We start from the raw sequence: 9,055 nt of genomic DNA, 5'->3' as shown, positions 1-9,055 counted from the left end.
GCAGCCTGGCCATCACAAACTAAACTATTAAACTATAAAACTATTTTTTATTATTTTACCAGGTAAGGCCCCACTTAGCTATTAACATATTTTTCACACAGAGACCCACACTCATAGAGACCCACAGAGACCCACACTCATAGTGACCCACAGAGACCCATACTCATAGAGACCCACAGAGACCCACACTCATAGAGACTCACAGAGACCCATACTCATAGAGACCCACAGAGACCCACACTCATAGAGACCCACACTCATAGAGACCCACACTCATAGAGACCCACAGAGACCCACACTCATAGTGACCCACAGAGACCCATACTCATAGAGACCCACAGAGACCCACACTCATAGAGACTCACAGAGACCCATACTCATAGAGACCCACAGAGACCCACACTCATAGAGACCCACACTCATAGAGACCCACACTCATAGAGACCCACAGAGACCCACACTCATAGAGACCCACACTCATAGAGACCCACAGAAACCCATACTCATAGAGACCCACACTCATAGAGACCCACAGAGACCCATACTCATAGAGACCCACACTCATAGAGACCCACAGAGACCCATACTCATAGAGACCCACACTCATAGAGACCCACAGAGACCCATACTCATAGAGACCCACAGAGACCCACAGAGACCCACACTCATAGAGACCCACAGAGACCCATACTCATAGAGACCCACGGAGACCCACACTCATAGAGACCCACAGAGACCCATACTCATAGAGACCCATAGAGACCCACACTCATAGAGACCCACAGAGACCCACAGAGACCCACACTCATAGAGACCCACAGAGACCCATACTCATAGAGACCCACAGAGACCCACACTCATAGAGACCCACAGAGACCCACACTCATAGAGAGCCATCCTCATAGAGACCCACAGAGACCCACACTCATAGAGACCCACAGAGACCCACACTCATAGAGACCCACAGAGACCAACACTCATAGAGACCCACAGAGACCCATACTCATAGAGACCCACAGAGACCCACACTCATAGAGACCCACAGAAACCCACACTCATAGAGACCCACAGAGACCCACAGAAACCCACACTCATAGAGACCCACAGAGACCCATACTCATAGAGACTCACACTCATAGAGACCCACAGAGACCCATACTCATAGAGACCCACACTTATATACATCCACAGAGACCCATGCTCATAGAGACCCACAGAGACCCACACTCATATAGACCCACAGAGACCCACACTCATAGAGACCCACAGAGACCCACACTCATAGAGACCCACAGAGACCCACACTCATAGAGACCCACAGAGACCCACACTCATAGAGACCCACAGAGACCCATACTCATAGAGACCCACAGAGACCAACACTTATATACATCCACAGAGACCCATACTCATAGAGACCCACAGAGACCCATACTCATAGAGACCCACACTCATAGAGACCCACACTCATAGAGACCCACAGAGACCCACACTCATAGAGACCCATACTCATAGAGACCCACAGAGACCCACACTCATAAAGACCCACAGAGACCCATAGTCATTGAGACCCATACTCATAGAGACCCACAAAGACCCATAGAGACCCACAGAGACCCATACTCATAGAGACCCACAGAGACCCATACTCATAGAGACCCACAGAGACCCACACTCATAGAGACCCACAGAGACCCACACTCATAGAGACCCACAGAGACCCATACTCATAGAGACCCACAGAGACCAACACTTATATACATCCACAGAGACCCATACTCATAGAGACCCACAGAGACCCATACTCATAGAGACCCACACTCATAGAGACCCACAGAGACCCACACTCATAAAGACCCACAGAGACCCATAGTCATTGAGACCCATACTCATAGAGACCCACAGAGACCCATAGAGACCCACAGAGACCCAAACTCATAGAGACCCACAGAGACCCATACTCATAGAGACCCACAGAGACCCATAATCATAGAGACCCACACTCATAGAGACCCACAGAGACCCATACTCATAGAGACCCACACTCTTAGAGACCCACAGAGACCCATAGTCATTGAGACCCATACTCATAGAGACCCACAGAGACCCACACTCAAAGAGACCCACAGAGACCCATACTCATAGAGACCCACACTCATAGAGACCCACAGAGACCCATACTCATAGAGACCAACAGAGACCTACACTCATAGAGATCCACACTCATAGAGACCCACAGAGACCCATACTCATAGAGACCCACAAAGACCCATACTCACAGAGACCCATATTCATAGAGACCCACAGAGACCTATACTCATAGAGACCCACAGAGACCCATAGTCATTGAGACCCACAGAGACCCACACTCATAGAGACCCACAGAGACCCATACCCATTGAGACCCACAGAGACCCACACTCATAGAGACCCACAGTGACCCACACTCATAGAGACCCACAGAGACCCACACTCATAGAGACCCACAGAGACCCACACTCATACAGACCCACAGAGACCCACACTCATAGTGACCCACAGAGACCCACACTCATAGAGACCCACAGAGACCCACACTCATAGAGACCCACAGAGACCCATACTCATAGAGACCCACAGAGACCAACACTTATATACATCCACAGAGACCCATACTCATAGAGACCCACACTCATAGAGACCCACAGAGACCCACACTCATAGAGACCCACAAAGACCCACACTCATAGAGACCCACAGAGACCCACACTCATAGAGACCCACACTCATAGAGACCCATACTCATAGAGACCCACAGAGACCCATACTCACAGAGATCCATACTCATAGAGACCCACAGAGACCCACACTCATAGAGACCCACAGAGATCCACACTCACAGAGACCCACAGAGACCCACACTCATAGAGACCCACAGAGATCCACACTCACAGAGACCCACAGAGACCCACACTCATAGAGACCCACAGAGACCCACAGAGACCCACACTCATAGAGACCCACAGAGACCCACACTCATAGAGACCCACAGAGACCCATACTCATAGAGACCCACAGAGACCAACACTTATATACATCCACAGAGACCCATACTCATAGAGACCCACACTCATAGAGACCCACAGAGACCCACACTCATAGAGACCCACAAAGACCCACACTCATAGAGACCCACAGAGACCCACACTCATAGAGACCCACACTCATAGAGACCCACACTCATAGAGACCCACACTCATAGAGACCCATACTCATAGAGACCCACAGAGACCCACACTCATAGAGACCCACAGAGACCCATACTCATAGAGACCCACAGAGACCCACACTCATAGAGACCCACAGAGACCCACACTCATAGAGACCCACAGAGACCCATACTCATAGAGACCCACAGAGACCCACACTCATAGAGACCCACAGAGACCCACACTCATAGAGACCCACAGAGACCCATACTCACAGAGACCCACAGAGACCCACACTCATAGAGACCCACAGAGACCCACACTCATAGAGACCCACAGAGACCCACACTCATAGAGACCCACAGAGATCCACACTCACAGAGACCCACAGAGACCCATACTCATAGAGACCCACAGAGACCCATCCTCAGAGTGACCCAGAGAGATCCACACTCACAGAGACCCACAGAGACCCACACTCATAGAGACCCACAGAGACCCATACTCATAGAGACCCACAGAGACCCATACTCACAGAGACCCACAGAGACCCACACTCATAGAGACCCACAGAGATCCACACTCACAGAGACCCACAGAGACCCATACTCATAGAGACCCACAGAGACCCATCCTCAGAGTGACCCAGAGAGATCCACACTCACAGAGACCCACAGAGACCCACACTCATAGAGACCCACAGAGACCCATACTCATAGAGACCCACAGAGACCCATACTCATAGAGACCCACAGAGATCCACACTCACAGAGACCCACAGAGACCCACACTCATAGAGACCCACAGATACCATCAGAGACTGACACACACTCACAAACGCCCGCACACAAAGACAAAGTCCCCCCGTGTAGCCTCTAACAGACTGGAGGGGCAAGTGCTGATAGCTAACAGCAGCGTCGATGAAGGTTACCGGCGCTGTGGCACACACAGAGGGGGTGGGTGGCCAGCACCACGCCCGGCCGCCTTTGTCTCCCCCAGAGGCGATGCTTAGAAAGACGTGTACATAGTCACAAAGACTCACCCACTCACTCACCCACCCACTCACTCATCCACTCATTCACTCACTCACACACTCATTCACTCACTCACCCACTCATTCATTCACCCATTCACTCACCCACTCATTCACTCACCCACTCATTCACTCACTCAGTCACTTACTCACTCATTCACTCAATCAGTCACTTACTCACCCACTCATCCACCCACTCAGTCACTTACTCACTCACCCACTCATTCACTCACCCACTCACTCACCCACCCACTCACTCACCCACTCATTCACTCACTCAGTCACTTACTCACTCACCCACTCATTCACTCACCCACCCACTCATCCACCCACTCAGTCACTTACTCACTCACCCACTCATTCACTCACCCACTCACTCACCCACCCACTCACTCACCCACTCATTCACTCACTCAGTCACTTACTCACTCACCCACTCATTCACTCACCCACTCACTCACCCACCCACTCACTCACCCACTCATTCACTAACTCACCCACTCATTCACTCACTCAGTCACTTACTCACTCACCCACTCACCCACTCACTGACCCACCCACTCACTAACTCACTCACTCACTAACTCACTCACCTACTCACTCACACACTCACTAACCTACTCACCAACTCACTAATTAACATACTTTCTCAATCGCCCACTAATTCACTCACCAACCCACTCACTGACCCACCCACTCACTAACTAACTCACCCACTCACTCACCCACTGACTAACTCACTCACCCACTGACTCACCCACTCACTAACTCATTCACCCACTCATTCACCCACTCACTAACTCACTCACCTACACACTCGCGCACTCACTAACTTACTCACCAACTCACTAATCAACATACTCGCTCACTAACTCACTCACCAACCCACTCACTGACCCACCCACTCACTAATTCACTCACACACTCACTCACCCACTGACTCACCCACTCACTAACTCAGTCACCCACTCACTCACCCACTCACTAACTCACTCAAGCAATCACTAACTCATTCACTCACTCACCCACTCACAAAACTCACTCACCAACTCACTAACTCACTCACCCACTCACTCACTCACCCACTCATTAACTCACTCACTCACCCACTCACTAACTCACTCACCCACTCACTCATCCACTCACTCACCCTCTCACTAACCCACTCACGAACTCACTCACGAACTCATTAACTGAGTAACCCACTCACTCCTTCCCATAGGGTTCAGTGTTAATCACAGGGGCTCACTCCCACAGGGTTCAGTGTTAATCACTGGGTCTCTCTCCCATAGGGTTCAGTGTTAATCACTGGGTCTCACTCCCAAAGGGTTCAGTGTTAATTACCAGGACTCACTCCCATAAGGTTCAGTGTTAATTACTGGGGCTCACTCCCATAGGATTCAGTGTCAATCACTGGGACTCACTCCCATAGGCTTCAGTGTTAATCACTGGGTCTCACTCCCATAGGGTTCAGTGTTAATCACTGGGTCTCTCCCATAGGGTTCAGTGTTAATCACTGAGACTCACTCCCATAGGGTTCAGTGTTAATCACTGAGACTCACTCCCATAGGGTTCAGTGTTAATCACTGGGGCACATTCCCATAGGGTTCAGTGTTAATCACTGGGTCTCACTCCCATAGGGTTCAGTGTTAATTACTGGGGCTCACTCCCATAGGGTTCAGTGTCAATCACTGGGACTCACTCCCATAGGGTTCAGTGTTAATCACTGGGTCTCACTCCCATAGGGTGTCAGTGTTAATCACTGAGACTCACTCCCATAGGGTTCAGTGTTAATCACTGGGACTCACTCCCATAGGGTTCAGTGTTAATCACTGGGGCTCACTCCCATAGGGTTCAGTGTTAATCACTGGGTCTCACTCCCATAGGGTTCAGTGTTAATCACTGAGACTCACTCCCATAGGGTTCAGTGTTAATCACTGAGACTCACTCCCATAGGGTTCAGTGTTAATCACTGGGTCTCACTCCCACAGGGTTCTGTGTTAATCACTGGGGCTCACTCCCATAGGGTTCAGTGTTAATAACTGGGGCTCACTCCCATAGGGTTCAGTGTTAATCACTAGGACTCACTCCCATAGGGTTCAGTGTTAATCACTGGGTCTCTCTCCCATAGGGTTCAGTGTTAATCACTGAGACTCACTCCCATAGGGTTCAGTATTCATCACTGGGACTCACTCCCATAGGGTTCAGTGTTAATCCCTGGGTCTCACTCCCATAGGGTTCAGTGTTAATCACTGGGTCTCACTCCCATAGGGTTCAGTGTCATCACCGGGACTCACTCCCATAGGGTTCAGTGTTAATCACTGGGGCTCACTGCCATAGGGATCAGTGTTAATCAGTGGGTCTCACTCCCATAGGGTTCAGTGCAAATCACTGAGACTCACTCCCATAGGGTTCAGTGTTAATCACTGGGTCTCTCTCCCATAGGGTTCAGTGTTAATCACTGGGACTCACTCCCATAGGGTTCAGTGTTAATCACTGGGTCTCACTCCCATAGGGTTCAGTGTTAATCACTGAGACTCACTCCCATAGGGTTCAGTGTTAATCACTGAGACTCACTCCCATAGGGTTCAGTGTTAATCACTGGGTCTCACTCCCACGGGGTTCAGTGCTAATCACTGGGGCTGACTCCCATAGGGTTCAATGTTAATCACTGGGTCTCTCTCCCATAGGGTTCAGTGTTAATCACTGGGGCTCACTCCCATAGGGTTCAGTGTTAATCACTGGGTCTCACTCCCATAGGGTTCAGTGTTAATCACTGAGACTCACTCCCATAGGGTTCAGTGTTAATCACTGAGACTCACTCCCATAGGGTTCAGTGTTAATCACTGGGTCTCACTCCCAAAGGGTTCAGTGTTAATCACTGGATCTCACTCCCACAGGGTTCAGTGTTAATCACTAGGACTCACTCCCATAGGGTTCAGTGTTAATCACTGGGACTCACTCCCATAGGGCTCAGTGTTAATCACTGGGACTCACTCCCATAGGGTTCAGTGTTACTCACTGGGTCTCACTTCCATAGGGTTCAGTGTTAATCACTGGGACTCACTTCCGTAGGGTTCAATGTTAATCACTGAGACTCACTCCCATAGGGTTCAGTGTTAATCACTGAGACTCACTCCCATAGGGTTCAGTGTTAATCACTGGGTCTCACTCCCACAGGGTTCTGTGTTAATCACTGGGTCTCACTCCCACGGGGTTCAGTGCTAATCACTGGGGCTCACTCCCATAGGGTTCAGTGTTAATCACTGGGTCTCTCTCCCATAGGGTTCAATGTTAATCACTGGGTCTCTCTCCCATAGGGTTCAGTGTTAATCACTGGGGCTCACTCCCATAGGGTTCAGTGTTAATCACTGGGTCTCACTCCCATAGGGTTCAGTGTTAATCACTGAGACTCACTCCCATAGGGTTCAGTGTTAATCACTGAGACTCACTCCCATAGGGTTCAGTGTTAATCACTGGGTCTCACTCCCACGGGGTTCAGTGCTAATCACTGGGGCTCACTCCCATAGGGTTCAATGTTAATCACTGGGTCTCTCTCCCATAGGGTTCAGTGTTAATCACTGGGGCTCACTCCCATAGGGTTCAGTGTTAATCACTGGGTCTCACTCCCATAGGGTTCAGTGTTAATCACTGAGACTCACTCCCATAGGGTTCAGTGTTAATCACTGAGACTCACTCCCATAGGGTTCAGTGTTAATCACTGGGTCTCACTCCCAAAGGGTTCAGTGTTAATCACTGGATCTCACTCCCACAGGGTTCAATGTTAATCACTAGGACTCACTCCCATAGGGTTCAGTGTTAATCACTGGGACTCACTCCCATAGGGCTCAGTGTTAATCACTGGGACTCACTCCCATAGGGTTCAGTGTTACTCACTGGGTCTCACTTCCATAGGGTTCAGTGTTAATCACTGGGACTCACTTCCGTAGGGTTCAATGTTAATCACTGAGACTCACTCCCATAGGGTTCAATGTTAATCACTGGGTCTCACTCCCGTAGGCATTGTCGCTGTCTTGGCTAAGGGTGGTCAGTAGGTGGCAATAGAGGCCCGTAAAGTATTGAGATTCATTTTATTGAGACGTTATCCACCTCGCCATGTACACAGGAGGTCATGGGTTCGATCCCGGACCCTGATGAGATGTTAACTACCTCGCCTGGAACGCAGGAGGTCGTGGGTTCGATCCCGGACCCTGTGAGATGTTAACTACCTCGCCTGGTACGCAGGAGGTCGTGGGTTCGATCCCGTCCCTGATGAGATGTTAACTACCTCGCCTGGCACGCAAGAGGTCGTGGGTTCGATCCCGACCCTGACGAGATGTTAACTACCTAGCCTGGTACGCAGACACACACGGTGGATCACAGAGACACAGACACACACAGACATACACACAGTGCACACACACTATTCACACACACACACAATACACACATTATTCACACAGACACAATACACATCACAGTACACACACACACAATACATACACACAGTATTCACACAGACACAATACACAAACAGTAAACACACACACAGACACACACGCAGAGACACACAACAACAACAACCGCCATTCGCCACTAAGTGGCGGTGACATCACCACGACGCTTGTGCCAGGCTATGTGCACCTTGAGGGCACGTAAAGTGTCAAACGCCCGCTGGCAGGAGGTCACGGGGCAGACCCAGGTGCCACGGGTCGACTGACTGAGATGACTGGCTGATGCACCACCTGTGCCCCTACTGTGCCAACCTGCTGTGCTTTAGCCACCCGGCGCTCCACCTCGTTGTTGTGAGCGTCGCTCCTCCGCCCTCCGTTGT

Source organism: Petromyzon marinus, unplaced genomic scaffold (genome assembly GCF_048934315.1).
Source record: "Petromyzon marinus isolate PM22_M1 ecotype Great Lakes invasive population unplaced genomic scaffold, UKy_Petmar_22M1.pri1.0 PM_Scaffold_134, whole genome shotgun sequence".
NCBI lineage: Eukaryota > Metazoa > Chordata > Hyperoartia > Petromyzontiformes > Petromyzontidae > Petromyzon > Petromyzon marinus.
The sequence above is the reverse complement of the archived record's forward strand: the minus strand, read 5'-3'. Positions refer to the sequence as shown.